Below are 19121 nucleotides of genomic sequence, written 5' to 3' on the forward strand. Positions count from 1 at the left end.
TGTGATAAAAAAACAGGCTAAAATACGTACTATAACAGAAATACGAGTACGCATGGAAAAATACGAATTGCTACGACACGGAAAATACGAATTGTAAAAATACGAAAGCTTTGTAAAAAAAAAAAAAAAACACATACGTATTCCAAATATGCAGCCAATGCCAGTCGTAGACAGGTAGCCAGAATACTAATATGAATGGAACCTCATCGTATTCTTTGTAAATTTTCCCGTGTGTTTATTTCTAAGCTACCCTCCCCTAAATATAGTATACCTCAACTTTCACAAAATGAATCCCTAAATTTATCACGTTGGGCGACAGCTGGGTCGAGTTTTTGGAGATTTGCTTGAAGGGCGTTCGCTCCTACTATTTTCCCGATTACAACAAAAATTCCTTCTACCACATCCTGAATTCCTCCATTCTTTACAAATTGAGCACATGAAAATCTATCCCCAATTAGTGTGTTCCCACAGATACCACATCCAAAAGTAATTACATGAACATCTCAGTTGTATCATTTTGGTATAAGACTCTACTTGAATTCGTGGATGTTCCCAAATCCAACACCCAAAAGAAATGGGAGTCAAATAACATTGGGGGAGATTCTCTAAGAATCTCCGCCCCCTTCACCACCCATCGCATTTATAATTATCACATATGTTCTAACATATGCGATAATTATAGCAAAGGACAGCTCCTGCGTTAAGAGCTGTCCTTTGCGGTGAGAGTCGCCGGGACCCAGCAGGTCCCGGCGGCTCCCACCTCCCTCACACACCCGGCGCTGCTGCTGGCAGGCTCTCCTCCTCCCTGCACCCGGAAGAGGATCAGTGCAGGGAGGAGGTCACAGGTCAGGGCAGCACAGAGCTGTGCTGGCTGCCCGCCCGTACACAGGTGAGGGGCGATGCGGGGCGGCGGGGGTCCGTGCGGGCGGCGGGGGGTCGGCGCGGGGCGGTGGTGGGATGCGGTAGAAGCCCATTGGCTTCTATGGGGCATCGCCAGATTTTTCTGGCGATGCCCCCCGCCGCGTTAACCCGGAGGGGGATGCTTACAGCATCCCAAAATGCGGTAAAAACCCTGATAACGGGGTTTTAACCGCATTTCTTGCTTAGAGAATCTCCCCCATTATCTGATACCTAATGGAGCAACATTTTTTAGTCTTATCCTTACTGACATACATAGATAACTAATTTTTAGACTATATTTGACACCTGACCGTATTCATACCTTCTTGCCCTCATGTTCCAGGTCATGCTGGAGATGATGGGGGATATTCTGGTTGGCTCAGAAGGGGACAAATTTGCCCCCTTTCCAATGTTTGGGGGCCTCCTTTGCGAATGGCTTCAGGGACTTGCATAGTCGCCGCGCGATTCGCATACATCGGGGCGGGCCGGGGGCAGCGGGGACGGCCAGCGCTTCATGGGCATCCCCATAAAAATTGTGGGTGTTCCCATGGGTATGCGGGCGAGACGAGGTCTGCCGGGGTCAGGCGGCTGACGTCACAAAACGTCGGTCGCCTTCCCCGTCTTCGTCCCATCGCCCGCAAATAAAAGTCAGTTCCCACTGACTTTTATTTGTGAAGCTAGGATAAATCATTCGATGGTCGCATGCGAGGGGATATGTCTTGGTTACATGACAGGCGTCACAGGTTGCGAGCTCCGCAGCGTACCGAGCCAACCAGAATGACCCCCAATGCGGCAATATAGGACATATTTACCATGTTTTTTGGTCTTACCCAGTAATATGACATTTTGGGATATACATTGTCAAATGGATAAAGTGTTCTGATAATTTGTGGTCTGAATTAGGCCCAATGTCTGTTGTATCGGCATTTGGGGCTGCACAGGTGACTGCATGGAGTTAGGGTGCCCTCTGCTGTTTGCAATGTAGACTTCACACCAGCTCCAACACTTACAGTATACGCAGATACACACTTTAAAAAAAATACAGTGACAACACACAACAAGATACTAGATACACTGCTGGGTACTTGTGGAGTATCACGGCTCCCACGACCTGCATCGTATGCAGATCGTATGCTAAAAATCGCATCGCATACGATGGCATACGATGCGATGCGATGTTTTACCGATTTTTGACCATTTTTGCTCAAAAATCGTATGCCATCGCATGACATCGTATGCCATATGTAGTGGCATACGATGGCATACGATGCGATACGATGTTTTAACGATTTTTTTGCATTTTAGCTCAAAAATCGTATGCGATCGCATCGGATGCCATACGATGGCATCCGATGCAATGCGATGGCACCCGATTTTGCATTGAAATGCATCAGAATGCATTGAAATGTGTATTAAACTTGTGAAATGCCCCCAAATGCCATTTTTTAATAGTGCACCACCCCCACTATCAACGTCAACCCGAAGCGTGGCGAGCGCAGCGAGCCCGCGAGGGGCGGCGGTACGCGTCCTACGACCTTTTCATACCCCCACTATCCACGTCGGCGTGGAGTTGAGAATAGAATAGTGTGGCGAGCGCAGCGAGCCACCGAGCCCGAAGCGTGGCGAGCGCAGCGAGCCCCGCGAGGGGACGCGGATACCTTCACAGCTATACGCGTCCCCTCGCGGGCTTCACAGGTATCCGCGTCCCCTCGCGGGGCTCGTTGCGCTCGCCACCCTTCGGGCTCGGTGGCTCGCTGCGCTCGCCACACTATTCTATTCTCAACTCCACGCCGACGTGGATAGTGGGGGTATGAAAAGGTCGTAGGACGCGTACCTTCTTGTGTATTGGGGCCTTTAATGTATGATGGCCATCACCTGTGTTGAACTAGTTAACTTACTGTATGAGAAGGTTGTAAGAGGTTGCACATAGCAACTTGTGCAACTATCACATGATATCAAGTGGACCCACCCTGGGCATCGGAGGGAATAGCCCACTGCCCATCCCTAGTACAAATACAGTAGCAGATGCTACGGCCAGCCTACAGCAGTTCTGAGACAGAGGAACACTGGTATAGACAAAGGAGAGGAAACCATAAGTGCAGCAGGCAGCAGGCAGGTAAACAACAAACTATTTATATTATTACTAAAGTAAGTTTCTATATAATGATGACTGAATTTTGTACATAAATTCCTATAAGGACACTTTTGCATGAACGTAAAAATGTTCCACGATTCTTACATTTGAATTTTTTGTGTGACCAGATACCCCTGGTATTTAATAATTTTTTCCCAAAAACTTTGGGTGAAATTTAATAGGATGAGAGATTCAGAAAGTGAGAGATTTGGTAAGAAATCTCCAGTTTTTTAAAGCGGCAATCATTTACACTTCAAATTCAAACTGGTTTTGCAGTGTAAATGATTGCCGCTTTAAAAAAACCTGGAGATTTCTTACCAAATCTCTCCTTTTAATTTCCCCCTTAATGTTTATAAGGTGTATCATCTAAAACCAGCAAAAGCTAAACCTGTGATATACAGAGGGGGCAGGTCTCATCATTGCAGGGGATGGCGATGGCGACGCCAGCCGCCATCACCCGCCATCTGTACAGCGAAAGGGAACGCGCGCACAAGATGCGCGCGCGTCCCCTTCCGACGGCGCTTCCCCCGGGTCACCACCAGCTTGTTGGCAGTCACCCAGGGTCCCCACTGCCTCCCCGCACCCCCCCCCCCCCCCCCCAACCCTGTCCGTCTCCCTGAAGCGGAGACGGACAGGGTTTCCGTCGCCCCGCCGATAGAAACTGAGACGCGCGTGAGACACACGCGCATCTTAGTCAGATGGCGAGCCGGGCTGCTGGCGGATCGCCAGCGGTGACGTTCTGGCGATTCGCCAGCAAAGAAGAGCCCGGCCCCATCTGTAAGTGATAACTCGGTAAAAATATTGTGAATCAAATTTTTAAATCACATCTCCCGAGCCCAGTCTCCTTCTTATTATGCTTCAGGTGCAACCGAGTAATTGAATGAAATATAGGTCAATTTATCATTTATAAATAGGTAAATACCTATATAACTGTATTAGATTGCTGCTTCCAAAGAGTTTCTGGAACACTCTAACAATATAACGGAACCTTTGATTAACACTTTGAGTGCCGACGTTGCTGTGAGCGATCTTCAAAATATCCACTAAAAATGCCAACGCCGCTCACAGCGACTGTTCTTTTTCTATAAATAAATACAAATACAGCCAAGTCAATTCATCAAAGTTAAATATTGTACCCAATAAAAGAACCGTCGCTGTGAGCGGCATTTTTAAGGGCTAGTTTGAGGATCTCTCACAGGAGCGTTGGCACTCAATGGGTTAAGAGAGCACAATGAGGTTAAACAGAACCAATGAATTTATTAAGTTGGGCAGTACGGATGGTGTAATTACTGCCTCACAGCGCTGAGGTCATGGGTTCCATTCCCACCATGTGTTATATATACGAGGCAGTACGGATGGTGTAATTGTTAGCATTACTGTCTCACATCACTGAGGTCATGGGTTCCATTCCCACCATGTGTTATATATACGGGGCAGTACGGATGGTGTAATTACTGCCTCACAGCACTGAGGTCATGGGTTCGATTCCCACCATGGCTCTAACTGTGCGGAGTTTGTATATTCTCCCCGTACTTGTGTGGGTTTCCTCCGGGTACTCCAGTTTCCTCCCACAATCCAAAAATATACTGGTAGGTTATTTGGCTTCTAACAATTTAACTCTATAATGTCTGTGTGTGCGTGTACATGTGGTAGGGAATCTAGATTGTAAGCTCCACTGGGGCAGGGACTGATGTGTATGTTCAAATATTCTCTGTAAAGCGCTGCGGAATATGTGTGCGCTATATAAGAAACTGCTAATGAATAAATATTAAAATTTACACATAATATGTGTTATAATATATAATCCAAATAAAAAAAATTATATATAATTTATTTTATTTTTTTTGGCAATTTTGGTGGCTACTGATTCAAGTACATAAAGAATAATAATGGGGTGATCCCAAAGCTGTTGGACCTGACAGAATTAACACTATCAGGTCGGACAGCTTTGGGAACCCCCATGAGGTAACCTGCTATATGCAAATTGACTGCTGAATAGGGATGGGTAATCATATGATGTTTCATCGGTAACATCGGATTTATGCTTTCAATGTTCGATGTTTAACCCTGCAATGTTAAGGATCGAATGTTTCCTCAACATCGCTAGATTTCTCAATTTTCCAATGTTTTTTTTTGTGTGTGTCACTGTGTGGTGCTGTCACTGCTTTCGGCAGCAAGCTCACTCCCTGTTTTATATTCATAGACAACTTAAAAAACATACAAAACAGTAACCCACACTGGGCCAGATGCAGTAAGCTTCAAAAGTTATAAAATGGAGAGTGATAAACCACCAGCCAATCAGCTCCTACCTGCCAAGTCACAGACTGTGTTTAATAAATGTGAGGCAGGAGCTGATTGGATAGTGGTTTATCACTCTCCATTTTATCACTTTTGAAGCTTAGTGCATCTGTGTGGTGATGATACAGACTTCAGTTGAGAGAGGAAAAAGATTAACTAAAGAGGAAGTGAGAACATTAAAGCTACTGTATAGTGTACTCCTAATATTGATTGCAACAAATATTAAGGTACAGTATATTCTATTTTGCATTGTATGGACAGTTTTTTGTTATTTTCTATGTTCAACTTAAGTTATTAGCCTGTTGCTACTGTTAAAAATCAAGTTAAAAATGTTACTTCCTCATCTTTGTGGCCACCGCTTACGCTACGGAACTTACATAGCATATAGCGAGCCGCAAGGGTTATTTTCGGGGTCCACGCCACCATCTATTACCTTTAGTAATGTTGTGGCAAGCGAAGCACAGTGAGCCACGTAGCCTGAAAGACGGTGGAGCAATAGTGAGGGGACAATCGCGACTCACGTAGCGGCTAACGTAACTGGCGTAAGCAGAGGCCGTAAAGATGAGGAAGTACCTTAAAAATATTTAAAAATAGCAGATTGTGAGCTGCTGTGAGTTGTTGCAATAAAGTTTTGTTAGTTAATGCTTCATTTTTTTCACCTCCGTAACAAATTTTAGTTACCACATAACATGAATAATTTATCCAATGTGTAAACTCTAAGGCCCCCATTTATCATTGATCGCATTTACAATGCGATCTGGGCGGAATATTAACGCCCAGGATAGCATTGTAAAATGCGATCATTTCGTCCAAATGTATTACCAAATGTATTACCAAATGTATTACCTGCTGTGCGCAGGGACAGGGCTCCGAAAGGAGCCTGTCCCTGCGATGCCTGGATCCGCTGACTGCACTGCCGCAGTGTGATGTGTAGCCATAGGCTACAATGGGCTATCGCAATATCAGAATGGCGATAGCCCAGGGGTGCGAAGCCGGGCTGCCCGATGTTAATACATCGAGCATCTTCGCATCCCCCATAGAAACCTACGGGGGATGCAGCCAGCGGTGCTGAAGGGGGGGATCGCAGCAGGGATCGGAGATTCCTGCTGCGGTCCCCTGTGATACATTAGGGCAGCGGTTCCCAACCTGTGGTACGCGTCCACACGCTGGGGGGTACGCCGCGACCCGCCCTGTAATGGCGGCCGCGGCCACCAGACAGGTCGCTGGAGGGGAGGAGAGTGCATTGCACATCTCTCCTACCCCTCCGTGTGCTTCCCTGTGACTGGTTGCCCGTCCGCCAATCAATCAGAGCTTGAGGGCCGGCAGCCAATCAGGAGCCGGCCCGCAAACTTTGATTGACGGGCAGCCCAGTCACACTGAAGGGAAGGAGAGATACGCAGTGTGCTGTACTCTCCTTCCCGGCCTGAGAGAAGCACTGCAGCGCGGCAGCTACATGGCAGGGGGACACTGGACTGTCCTCTCCCCAGCAGCAGCGTCAATGGTGAGTGTGCTGCTGCTGGGAAATACTGTGGGCAATTGCTGGCACTGTGGGGCATACTTGTTACTGGCACTGTGGGGCATTGCTGGCACTGTGGGGCATTGTTGGCACTGTGGGGCATACTTGTTACTTTGCACTGTGGGGCATTGCTGGCACTGTGGGGCATTGTTGGCACTGTGGGGCATACTTGTTACTGGCACTGTGGGGCATTGCTGGCACTGTGGGGCATTGTTGGCACTGTGGGGCATACTTGTTGCTGGCACTGTGGGGCATTGTTGGTACTGTGGGGCATACTTGTTACTGGCACTGTGGGGCATTGCTGGCACTGTGGGGCATTGTTGGCACTGTGGGGCATACTTGTTACTGGCACTGTGGGGCATTGCTGGCACTGTGGGGCATTGTTGGCACTGTGGGGCATTGATGGCACTGTGGGGCATACTTGTTGCTGGCACTGTGGGGCATTGCTGGCACTGTGGGGCATTGCTGGCACTGTGGGGCATACTTGTTGCTGGCACTGTGGGGCATTGCTGGCACTGTGGGGCATACTTGTTACTGGCACTGTGGGGCAATGCTGGCACTGTGGGGCATACTTGTTGCTGGCACTATGGGGGTATACTTGTTGCTGGCACTGTAGGGGCATTGTTGGCACTGTGGGCACATACCCAGTACCATGGGGTCATACCTGGCACCGTGGTGGCATTCCCGTTTCTGGCACTGTGCGGGCATACCTGGCATCATTGGAGCATATGTGTATCTGGCACTTTTGGGGGCATATGTGTATCTGGCACTATTGGAAGGCTAACGTGATCCGTTGGAATGTCTGTTGCTTCAGTAATAGAGATTTGACAAGGTTCTGTTATTTTATATGCTGTCCGTAGAATGGGCTGAGCTTATATTGTGGCCAAGTGGTTGCACTTTTTTTTTTTCCCGTCATTGCCAGTATGACTTGCCCCTGTTAAGCCACACCCCTTTTTAGGCCACGCCCCCTGAAAATTTAACGAGGGGGTACTCCTAAATGAAAAGCCTAATCAAGGGGTACGGGAGTCAAAAAAGGTTGGGAACCACTGCATTAGGGGGATACTTAATATTTGCGTTTAACCCCCGAAAATGTGTGTTTTCGGGGATTTAGCCGCAAATATTAGTTGATAAATGCGGCCCTTAGCCACCAATAAGATAAACTTAATAGAAGGATTATTTATCATTTCAGAAGTTTATTGGTGTATTATATGCTTAAGTAGGCAGTTTATTAATAAAATATGGAAACATCGGTTAACATTGGTTAACATCGGCTTCAGAGTACCAATTTTTAGGTATATATGATGTTTTGTAACCAATGTTGAAAAACATAATTTAACTGATGTTTTCTTTCGATGTCCCATCCCTACTGCTGAATATATGGGGAGGTGGAGTGCTCTAGACTTTGTAATTTGAGCAATAATCTTTTATGGAGAAGTATATGTCTAATATATAGGGCGGGATGTTGTAACATCCGCGCCCATTATCGCCGGCTACCGCATTATTAGTAACGGCATATGCTATAACATATGCCGTTATTCATGCAAGGGACAGCTCTTGCGGTAAGAGCTGTCCCTTGCGATGCGGTGCCGGCGCTGGACTTCCGGGTCTGTGACCCGGGAGTCCATCTGCGCATGTGCAGACCCCGGCGCCGGCCGCAGGGCACGCTGGGAGGGATCCGTGACGGATCCCTCAAACAGCGCTGCGGTAAGAAGCCCATAGGCTTCTGCAGGGATTCGCCAGCTTTAGCTGGCGATTCCCTCCGCAGCGCTGACACTGCGGAGGCGCCATATAGCATATAGAGATGCGGTAGAAACCCCGAAAACGGGGTTTTTACCGCATTTCTGCTATATAGCATCCCGCCCAATATCCATTATTATTATGTACATGAATCGGGTATGGATCACTGGATAGACAGCAACTAGGTCGACAAGATGGGTCGACACCACTAGATCGATATCCATTAAGGTCAACATGACTGAAGGTCGACATGCCAGAAGATCGGGTACTTGTATACTATCACGGCTCCCATCGCATGCCATCGCAAGCCACCGAGCCCGAAGCGTGGCGAGCGCAGCAAGCCCCGCGAGGGGACGCGGATACCTTCACAGGTATCCGTGTCACCTCACGGGATTCACAGCTATCCACGCTTCGGGCTCGGTGGCTCGCTGCGCTCGCCACACTTTCTATTCTCAACTCCACGCCGACGTGGATAGTGGGGGATTGAAAAGGTCGTAGGACGCGTAAGGCCACCCCTCGCGGGCTCGCTGCGCTCGCCACGCTTCGGGTTGGCGTTCATAGTGGGGGTGGTACAGTAACAAATGCCCTTTGGGGTACATTTAACATGATTTTAACACATCAATGATTTCTGTGAAAAATGGCATCACATCGCATCGCATGCGATGGCATGCGATGCGATTTTTTCCTATACGATGCCCATCGTGGGAGCCGTGATAGTACACAAGTACCGAAGATCGACATGACTGAAGGTTGACATGGGTTAGGCATTATGCTGCGGACCTCCAGAAAATATACATTTATGCAGCAGCGTAAGAGCTAAGTACTCGCCTCACTGACTCTCTAGATGGTTTCCATGGCAGCAGCCCGAATTGGGAAACACAACAGCAAGCATCCTTAGAAAAGATTTGCACTTTTGCCTTTTCAACTTCAAAGTCATATCAAGTATCCCCAATAGACAGCAGTGACTCAATTCTATATTTTCTACAGTGTGCCAATACCGTGCATGCCTATGGTCTAGAAACATTGGGGGTAATACAGGTTGGCTCATAAAAGCCATTGGGGGGGGGGTGGGTGGGGGTGTCCAGGGGGAGTCTGTGTGTGCGTGTACATGTGGTAGGGAATCTAGATTGTAAGCTCCACTGGGGCAGGGACTGATGTGTATGTTCAAATATTCTCTGTAAAGCGCTGCGGAATATGTGTGCGCTATATAAGAAACTGCTAATGAATAAATATTAAAATTTACACATAATATGTGTTATAATATATAATCCAAATAAAAAAAATTATATATAATTTATTTTATTTTTTTTGGCAATTTTGGTGGCTACTGATTCATGTACATAAAGAATAATAATGGGGTGATCCCAAAGCTGTTGGACCTGACAGAATTAACACTATCAGGTCGGACAGCTTTGGGAACCCCCATGAGGTAACCTGCTATATGCAAATTGACTGCTGAATAGGGATGGGTAATCATATGATGTTTCATCGGTAACATCGGATTTATGCTTTCAATGTTCGATGTTTAACCCTGCAATGTTAAGGATCGAATGTTTCCTCAACATCGCTAGATTTCTCAATTTTCCAATGGTTTTTTTTGTGTGTGTCACTGTGTGGTGCTGTCACTGCTTTCGGCAGCAAGCTCACTCCCTGTTTTATATTCATAGACAACTTAAAAAACATACAAAACAGTAACCCACACTGGGCCAGATGCAGTAAGCTTCAAAAGTTATAAAATGGAGAGTGATAAACCACCAGCCAATCAGCTCCTACCTGCCAAGTCACAGACTGTGTTTAATAAATGTGAGGCAGGAGCTGATTGGATAGTGGTTTATCACTCTCCATTTTATCACTTTTGAAGCTTAGTGCATCTGTGTGGTGATGATACAGACTTCAGTTGAGAGAGGAAAAAGATTAACTAAAGAGGAAGTGAGAACATTAAAGCTACTGTATAGTGTACTCCTAATATTGATTGCAACAAATATTAAGGTACAGTATATTCTATTTTGCATTGTATGGACAGTTTTTTGTTATTTTCTATGTTCAACTTAAGTTATTAGCCTGTTGCTACTGTTAAAAATCAAGTTAAAAATGTTACTTCCTCATCTTTGTGGCCACCGCTTACGCTACGGAACTTACATAGCATATAGCGAGCCGCAAGGGTTATTTTCGGGGTCCACGCCACCATCTATTACCTTTAGTAATGTTGTGGCAAGCGAAGCACAGTGAGCCACGTAGCCTGAAAGACGGTGGAGCAATAGTGAGGGGACAATCGCGACTCACGTAGCGGCTAACGTAACTGGCGTAAGCAGAGGCCGTAAAGATGAGGAAGTACCTTAAAAATATTTAAAAATAGCAGATTGTGAGCTGCTGTGAGTTGTTGCAATAAAGTTTTGTTAGTTAATGCTTCATTTTTTTCACCTCCGTAACAAATTTTAGTTACCACATAACATGAATAATTTATCCAATGTGTAAACTCTAAGGCCCCCATTTATCATTGATCGCATTTACAATGCGATCTGGGCGGAATATTAACGCCCAGGATAGCATTGTAAAATGCGATCATTTCGTCCAAATGTATTACCTGCTGTGCGCAGGGACAGGGCTCCGAAAGGAGCCTGTCCCTGCGATGCCTGGATCCGGAAGCCGGGGGGTCTTCGCATTCGCGTTTATGCGCTGCCCGCCCCCCCCCCCCGCTGACTGCACTGCCGCAGTGTGATGTGTAGCCATAGGCTACAATGGGCTATCGCAATATCAGAATGGCGATAGCCCAGGGGTGCGAAGCCGGGCTGCCCGATGTTAATACATCGAGCATCTTCGCATCCCCCATAGAAACCTACGGGGGATGCAGCCAGCGGTGCTGAAGGGGGGGATCGCAGCAGGGATCGGAGATTCCTGCTGCGGTCCCCTGTGATACATTAGGGCAGCGGTTCCCAACCTGTGGTACGCGTCCACACGCTGGGGGGTACGCCGCGACCCGCCCTGTAATGGCGGCCGCGGCCGCCAGACAGGTCGCTGGAGGGGAGGAGAGTGCATTGCACATCTCTCCTACCCCTCCGTGTGCTTCCCTGTGACTGGCCGCCCGTCCGCCAATCAATCAGAGCTTGAGGGCCGGCAGCCAATCAGGAGCCGGCCCGCAAACTTTGATTGACGGGCAGCCCAGTCACACTGAAGGGAAGGAGAGATACGCAGTGTGCTGTACTCTCCTTCCCGGCCTGAGAGAAGCACTGCAGCGCGGCAGCTACATGGCAGGGGGACACTGGACTGTCCTCTCCCCAGCAGCAGCGTCAATGGTGAGTGTGCTGCTGCTGGGAAATACTGTGGGCAATTGCTGGCACTGTGGGGCATACTTGTTACTGGCACTGTGGGGCATTGCTGGCACTGTGGGGCATTGTTGGCACTGTGGGGCATACTTGTTACTTTGCACTGTGGGGCATTGCTGGCACTGTGGGGCATTGTTGGCACTGTGGGGCATACTTGTTACTGGCACTGTGGGGCATTGCTGGCACTGTGGGGCATTGTTGGCACTGTGGGGCATACTTGTTGCTGGCACTGTGGGGCATTGTTGGTACTGTGGGGCATACTTGTTACTGGCACTGTGGGGCATTGCTGGCACTGTGGGGCATTGTTGGCACTGTGGGGCATACTTGTTACTGGCACTGTGGGGCATTGCTGGCACTGTGGGGCATTGTTGGCACTGTGGGGCATTGATGGCACTGTGGGGCATACTTGTTGCTGGCACTGTGGGGCATTGCTGGCACTGTGGGGCATTGCTGGCACTGTGGGGCATACTTGTTGCTGGCACTGTGGGGCATTGCTGGCACTGTGGGGCATACTTGTTACTGGCACTGTGGGGCAATGCTGGCACTGTGGGGCATACTTGTTGCTGGCACTATGGGGGTATACTTGTTGCTGGCACTGTAGGGGCATTGTTGGCACTGTGGGCACATACCCAGTACCATGGGGTCATACCTGGCACCGTGGTGGCATTCCCGTTTCTGGCACTGTGCGGGCATACCTGGCATCATTGGAGCATATGTGTATCTGGCACTTTTGGGGGCATATGTGTATCTGGCACTATTGGAAGGCTAACGTGATCCGTTGGAATGTCTGTTGCTTCAGTAATAGAGATTTGACAAGGTTCTGTTATTTTATATGCTGTCCGTAGAATGGGCTGAGCTTATATTGTGGCCAAGTGGTTGCACTTTTTTTTTTCCCCGTCATTGCCAGTATGACTTGCCCCTGTTAAGCCACACCCCTTTTTAGGCCACGCCCCCTGAAAATTTAACGAGGGGGTACTCCTAAATGAAAAGCCTAATCAAGGGGTACGGGAGTCAAAAAAGGTTGGGAACCACTGCATTAGGGGGATACTTAATATTTGCGTTTAACCCCCGAAAATGTGTGTTTTCGGGGATTTAGCCGCAAATATTAGTTGATAAATGCGGCCCTTAGCCACCAATAAGATAAACTTAATAGAAGGATTATTTATCATTTCAGAAGTTTATTGGTGTATTATATGCTTAAGTAGGCAGTTTATTAATAAAATATGGAAACATCGGTTAACATTGGTTAACATCGGCTTCAGAGTACCAATTTTTAGGTATATGTGATGTTTTGTAACCAATGTTGAAAAACATAATTTAACTGATGTTTTCTTTCGATGTCCCATCCCTACTGCTGAATATATGGGGAGGTGGAGTGCTCTAGACTTTGTAATTTGAGCAATAATCTTTTATGGAGAAGTATATGTCTAATGTATAATCCATTATTATTATGTACATGAATCGGGTATGGATCACTGGATAGACAGCAACTAGGTCGACAAGATGGGTCGACACCACTAGATCGATATCCATTAAGGTCAACATGACTGAAGGTCGACATGCCAGAAGATCGGGTACTTGTATACTATCACGGCTCCCATCGCATGCCATCGCAAGCCACCGAGCCCGAAGCGTGGCGAGCGCAGCGAGCCCCGCGAGGGGACGCGGATACCTTCACAGGTATCCGTGTCACCTCACGGGATTCACAGCTATCCACGCTTCGGGCTCGGTGGCTCGCTGCGCTCGCCACACTTTCTATTCTCAACTCCACGCCGACGTGGATAGTGGGGGATTGAAAAGGTCGTAGGACGCGTAAGGCCACCCCTCGCGGGCTCGCTGCGCTCGCCACGCTTCGGGTTGGCGTTCATAGTGGGGGTGGTACAGTAACAAATGCCCTTTGGGGTACATTTAACATGATTTTAACACATCAATGATTTCTGTGAAAAATGGCATCACATCGCATCGCATGCGATGGCATGCGATGCGATTTTTTCCTATACGATGCCCATCGTGGGAGCCGTGATAGTACACAAGTACCGAAGATCGACATGACTGAAGGTTGACATGGGTTAGGCATTATGCTGCGGACCTCCAGAAAATATACATTTATGCAGCAGCGTAAGAGCTAAGTACTCGCCTCACTGACTCTCTAGATGGTTTCCATGGCAGCAGCCCGAATTGGGAAACACAACAGCAAGCATCCTTAGAAAAGATTTGCACTTTTGCCTTTTCAACTTCAAAGTCATATCAAGTATCCCCAATAGACAGCAGTGACTCAATTCTATATTTTCTACAGTGTGCCAATACCGTGCATGCCTATGGTCTAGAAACATTGGGGGTAATACAGGTTGGCTCATAAAAGCCATTGGGGGGGGGGGGGGGGGGGTGGGGGTGTCCAGGGCAGTTTTTACAGGGGGACGAGCCGCGCAACTGCCCGGGGCGCCGCACGGCTCGTCCTGTTTTTTCAATGCTGCCTCAGTGCCTCCTGCTGCTGGACTGGTGCTGCTGTGCTGACGAGCCTGGCTGTCAGTGAGCGAGTCTCTATGTGCACCGCTCTGCGCTCACAGTCACAGCCGCTTACACTAGACTAAAGTCTATGTTGTGACAGGCGGCTGTGACTGTGAGCGCCGATCGGCGCACAGCACAGGGCGGGCATTGGCTGGCTGATGGGTGGAGGCGAAGCATAGAGGCCTAGAGGGAGCCTTGGAGATCAGGCGGAGTGGCTCGCTGGTGGAGCGCAGCACTGTGTGTGAGTCTGCAGGAGGGGGAGGCACTAAACTACCTGTCAGTCACCACTCACCACCCAAGGGACGGAGGAGGGATCCGGGCTTATGCGCAGGTGGGATATTGTTGCGCGGTCAGGTTTTGGCGGTTTTTTCTCTGGGCTCCGGCGCCATTTTCTTACTACGCAGTAAGTCTGCTGCTCCTCCATCTCCTGCGCCAGAGTCCAGCTTCAGGCTCTGACCATTACCTACCTAACCTGCTGCTGTGTGCTGCACATTGCTGCCTCAGCCTGGTGTATCTATTTTGTTGGTGAGTTAGTACTCCTAGTAGTATGCTGCAGATAAGTTATTTCAGTGATGTGGGGCCTGGGAGCAGCATACCTCCCAACATGACCCTCTCCAGGAGGGACACAATGCTCTGTTTCTAGACTTCTCTCTTAATTTATGATTACCATCACTTCTGTTGAAACACATTTATTTTCAATTAACCTGTTTAAAACAGGTGATGGCAATTATTAATTAAGAGGAAAGTCCAGAAATAGAGCATTCTGTCCCTCCTGGGGAGGGTCATGTTGGGAGGTATGGAGCAGCCAGCAGTATGTATAATGTAGTATCATTGGTGCCTGGGGGACTAGTTTAAAATGGGTAATTTGTCCAATTGTCTTTGTCATATGTTTGATGCTGGTTGGGTGTGGGATTACATAGATAGGGGGGGGGGGGGGGTAGCCCAAGTTGGTTACTGACTGTAGTTCGCTGAGGGGGAGTAGTGTATGTCACTGGGGCTGAGGAGTGGGGTGGGTCATTCTGTGTCTCACGCAGCACCCACCCTACTACCAGCCCCAGTGACAGACAGCACCATTATTTATTCCCATGTATGCTGTGTTGCTTTAGCACACCAAAATTTAGCATGTGATTGCAGAAAGCAGTGAGAGTAAAATATTGGTGGTAGCGGATCAGGCGCCTCATTCGCACGGGGACCTATGTTAGGGGCTGTGACACTGAGGGGGGGGGGGGGGGGCAGCCAGCTGACATCACTGGATGTCAGCTGCCCGCACATTTCCTACCCAGCGTGCATGCATATGTAATGTTGCTCAGAGCAACCTAACATATGCGTGCACATTCCACATCATTCGATGGTCGCTGACCATCGAATAATGTGGGTGTTCCCCCGCAGCATACGAATGGATGTCTGTTAAGCATCTATTCGCAGCCTGTGCATGCATCTAAGATTCCCCCCCCCCACATGTGCATGGGAACATTTGTGGTGGGAAAGGGGTAAGTATTTATAATACTTACTGTATGCTAATTACTATTTATTGATTTCAATGTGAAATACACAGAAAAGTGGGCAAACATAACCCAGTTTTCATCCACAATGCATTGTGGGTAAAAAAAAAAACAAAAAAAACGAATTTGCATATCTGAATATGCAAATCAGCTCATCATGCAATATTAACTGAGATCAGGGGAGGGGCCCCAGGGGGAATTATTAATGGCAGGGCAGGCAGCATAGATAGCAGGCTGCTGGCAGAGCGGGGAAGGGGCCTCTCCCGCCAATGGGCGTTATCCTGATTGATTCGCAAGGATGAGAATTCGCAGCCTTGCGAGTCCACCAAACCCCGCCCGGTGAATGCACACACCCCCCCTCCCCTCAAAGTGTGGGATTGCCCGCACAGGCTGCGGATGGATTCGTATGCCTCGGGTACCCAATCACATTTTTCAATGGTCAGGGACCATTGAAAGATGTGGTGCGTGCACGCATATAAAAGTGACTTTTAAGTCACTTACATTTCCATGCACGCTGACATCCGGTGATGTCAGCTGACAGCCCCCCGCACCAGGGTCACCGCCTCATTACCATGAGAACACCCAGCATTCTCATGGGAACGCCCATGGTAATGGGGCAGCCCGGCGCCTCCTGCCCATCTCCGCCCCCCCCCCGCACACAGTCACGGGTGCGTGCACACACCCTACGTCTGCACATGTGCACAAATGCGCCTTCGCATTCGCAGATGCGCACCATCGGCCCTCTGTGCAAATGCACAGAGAACTGAATGGATTAGAATAACCCCCAATGTCACACACCCCATTTTCAGCCATGCTGAGCAGCCAAATAGCCAAATTACATAGACCGCATTGTACAAACCACCAAATGCTCAGAATGTACTGCAGAACATGCGGCCAAGTCTGTCTGCACAAATCTTACCTCATCGTTACTGATCCAGATCTGCATGGGAGCTTCCAAATGAGGCAAATCCCCATCTTCACGGTGTCTGGTGCCCAGGTTTCCTAAATAGCACAGGGCAGCGTTAATTGTCATTAACCGTTTATTGGTGCACATGCACAGTCACAGCCATGCTGCTGAGCATGTAACTGCTGCAGGGCTGCCAACAGAAATCTAGGGGCCCAGTACATGTTTCTGTCTGGGGGCCCCTCTTCTTTTGTTTTGGGCAGTACGGATGGTTTTATGGTTAGCATTACTGCCTCACAGCGCTGAGCAGTGGCGTAAGTTCGTCCCAGGTGCCCGGACGCAAGATGAATATTGGTGCCCCCCCCATACACACACACTTTATTATATATAATAATAGCAATATGCTACGGTGCCACTGACATTAGCATATATTCATGGTTTTACTTACTCTTTCTCCCTCCTTCCCTGCTCCTCTACCTCCGTCTGTCACTCCTCCACCAGACCCTACACCTCTCACTCCGTCCACCTCTAAGCCCTGTCGCCCCTGCATCTCTCAGTCTATTCGCCTCTCCATCCCCTGCACCTCTTCTTCCATCTGTCACCCCCCCACATCTCCTTCGACCTCTTACCCTACACCTCTCACTCCTTGCACCTCTCTGTTGACCTATCACTTCTGCACCTCTCTCTTCCTCCACCTCTCCGTCCCCCTTTCACCCTCCTTTCCTGCACCTTTCCGTCCCCCTGAACTTCTCAATTCCACCTTTCTTGCACCTCTCTGGCCTCCTGTCATCTCACTTACTCCTTCCCTGCACCTCTCACTTTCTTTCCTCCCTGTCACCCCTCACCTCTTCCTTCCCTACACCTCTCACACCCTCCTTCCATTCACATCTCTGTCCCCTTGTCATCGCTTCACCTCTACATTCCCCTCACTGCTTCAACTCTATGGTACTCCCAACCCAGGAATTTTATGGGGGGGGGGGGGGTTATGTATGTATGTATGTATGTATACATATATAAATTTATATATATATATGATACAGCGGCACTCACTCGGATTCAGCAAAGACGTTTCGGAGTTTAAATCCTTTTTCAAATAAGAAGCAATAAAGGATAAAACTCCGAAACGTCATTATACTATTACCTTGACTGGTAGTGACTTCTTTGCTGAATCCGAGTGAGTGCCGCTGTATCCTATATACATACCTTTCCCTGGCGGTTGCACCCCGGTAACTGCGACTTGGAAACGGAGTGCTGGTCTAGTGTATATATATATATATATATATATATATATATATATATATATATATATATATATATATATATATATATATATATATATATAGGGTTCCTGGAGGCGGCACTCCAAGGATAAGCCACTGAAGTAGGGGTCCAATATCCAATAATCAGCAAACAGGTGCCCTCCGATAAGCAGGTCGGGTGGACACAGCTTTAGATATAGGTCTGTACGGCGGCACTCTGAAATAATCACACTAAGGCTCTCCTGCACCTTGATAAAGAGGCCACACGGCTTTGAAACGTTGGCTTAAATCCAGCCTGAGTGTGATTATTTCAGAGTGCCGCCGTACAGACATATATATATATATATATATATATATATATATATATATATATATATATATGTCGTACAATGTCTTGGGTGCCCTTCACGACCGGATAGATACAGGCAAGGGAATGGTAACATTGACGGTTAGTATATAGAAATAATAAACAGTCCAGACAGCACTGTGCTTTTATGTTGCCATTCCCTTGCCTGTATAAGTAACACAGCATACAAATACAGTAATGATAGGACTATAGGTGAGACTATGGGTGAGGTGCAGGGTGAGAGGGGGACGCAGGGTAAGAGGGGCTCAGGGTGAGAGGGGGAAGGCAGGGGGAGAGGCAGAGGCGTAACTAGACATTTATGGGCCCCAGTGTGACTGAGTGTGAGCGGCAGTGTGACTGAAGTGCTGGCTGGGGGTTAGGTGAGGAGCAGTGGGATATAGTAAAGTTGGCTGATTGGTGAGAGAGGGGGTTCAATGTAGCAGGGACGGCTGGGGCGTAGCTGGGGTGACTATGCAGTCTTGCAGGGGCGTAACTAGTGCTGTGAGGGCCCTATAGCAAATTTTTAGAGAGTGGAGTGGGGGGGGGGTGGGGGGAGGAAAAGAGGTAGGGGAGGGTAAAGGATAAGATGGGGCTAGAGGAGGCGAGAGCTGGTGGAGAAGGACAGAGGGGTGACAGAGGAGGAGTGGGAGGGGTACAGAAGGGCTTAGGTGAGGGGAGGAAGAGGATGTGAGGG

General features: G+C 48.3%; 1 protein-coding gene across 6 annotated transcripts in view; it reads left to right on the top strand.

Moving 5' to 3' along the window:
- The first annotated feature begins 2938 nt into the window (after window positions 1-2938).
- LOC146035379 (uncharacterized) overlaps window positions 2939-19121 on the top strand; it is a 99137-nt gene continuing 82954 nt past the window's right edge. For 4 of the 6 annotated variants that reach the window (XR_014460628.1, XM_083158785.1, XM_083158786.1 and 1 more), the window contains exon 1: window positions 11733-11878. The gene's annotated coding sequence lies outside the window, so the exon portion shown is untranslated. Of the gene's footprint in view, window positions 3017-11732; window positions 11879-19121 lie in introns of those variants that run through there. The other 2 variants (XM_083158783.1, XM_083158784.1) reach the window with 2 other exon arrangements.

The sequence above is a fragment of the Crinia signifera genome, chromosome 9 (genome assembly GCF_055691185.1).
Source record: "Crinia signifera chromosome 9, ASM5569118v1, whole genome shotgun sequence".
Taxonomy (NCBI): domain Eukaryota; kingdom Metazoa; phylum Chordata; class Amphibia; order Anura; family Myobatrachidae; genus Crinia; species Crinia signifera.